We start from the raw sequence: 1736 nt of genomic DNA on the forward strand, positions 1-1736 counted from the left end.
TTTTTGGGGGGAGTTGTTTTTGTTTTTTTGTTTTGTTTTGTTTTGTTTTTCATCTTGAAAGGAAGGATAGGACTTGAGACCCACTGTGCCTGCTCCTAAGGCCCATTNACCTTGAAAGGCAACCTTGTTTGGGCTAATCTGCTCAAGATCTGTGAATTCCAAGAATCCCCAGAACTGAATGAAGTATGAAGCACATTTCTCNGACATANTTCCTCCCCACTAAACAGAAAACATGAGCATGACGTCACTGTTCTGGGACATATTTTAATAGCAGCCAGCAGGTCCTGACAAGCTGGTTAGGGAGTGTGCAGAAATGACTCCCTCTTCACCCTGCCATGCCTACCTCCTGAATCTGTGTCAATTAACTATAAAACAAGACTCTGCATCTCTAGCCACTGGAATGTAGCCCTAAGAGAGACATTTGATTAGCTATTTGATACTTTACTAGCACAGACCTGCATCTCATTTTTTCTAAAGCCAGAAACTGAAATATTAACTTCTCAAGTCTTTGTGGAGCATGTCTTCTTAGTTCTAGGACTAAAACAATGAACAGAAATGCTTTATAAAAACATCTAGCAGCTGTACAATTTGTCCCTTATCTTTCTTGTCCCTTTCCCAAACCATTTTCCACACATTTATTAAAACACCTCCCTCCTAGGCCTTCTCTGTGAACTGAAGTACCTCTGCTATGGCTTCCAATAGATTCTGTAGTATCTTCATACCAGATGCTACATGTTTCTAAATCTTTGGAGGTGAAGTTCTGGCTTCACAGTTAATTTTTATTATAATTACCCAAACAGGAGGACAAGCAAACAAAAGGGGTCAGTAATTCCAACTAGAATTCTACAAACCTCTGAATCTTCAAAGAGTTTAGTACCTAGGCATTGTTAATAAACATTACAGAACAAATCACCTTACCCAAGTGATAGGAAGACCTCTACTTTCATGTTCTGGAGTCAAGACTGTTCTCAGATGTAGCAGGTTAGAACATCTGACCAGGGCTCTATTCACACACTTGAAGTTGCATGTTTGAGAATTGTCCAGGTAGTATCTGTAATTCACTGCACTATCATGGAATCTGGGTGTTTTAAACTGCTCTGGATATGGGCTTGGCTAAATGAAAGCAGAGCCCCCAACACACTGGCCTTACTTTATCACATCTGCACCACAACACACCAGTGAGCCAACAACAACACCAACTATCCAGGAGGAATCAGAGACACATGAAAGCAAGGTTCTCCTGTCTATAGGCTTCTTCTTCAACCACCTGAGGATAAGCAACTACCCAGACATTGTCCTAGGCTGCTCANTATGGACTATTGGCTAGAGGTGACTGGCAGGCTCTAGCAACACCTGAATGCTTGAATAAAACTGGAGCTAAGAGGACATACCAGCCTTGGTTTTGGTGTGTGAGTGTGTGTCTGTGTGTGTGTGTGTGTGTGTGTGTGTGTGTGTGCCAAGTAATTCCCATGTAGACACTGTAGACATGTATTGTACATGTGCTCACATGTATGTCTGTGCATGCATGTGTACATTTCTGTATTTATGATTATTGGTGGCTGACCCATTAATTAGCCCCAACAAGTCCTATACAAGGTCCCTCTTCACTGCTAAATTCTCTGTTCAAATAACTTTCTTACATTCAACTTTTTATAATACCTACATTTCAGACTAATTCCCTGTCCTCTTTCTGCTAAACTTTTACACAAACCGTTTTTCTGCTTGACATTACATTC

Source organism: Mus caroli, chromosome 8 (genome assembly GCF_900094665.2).
Source record: "Mus caroli chromosome 8, CAROLI_EIJ_v1.1, whole genome shotgun sequence".
NCBI classification, from domain to species: Eukaryota; Metazoa; Chordata; class Mammalia; order Rodentia; family Muridae; genus Mus; species Mus caroli.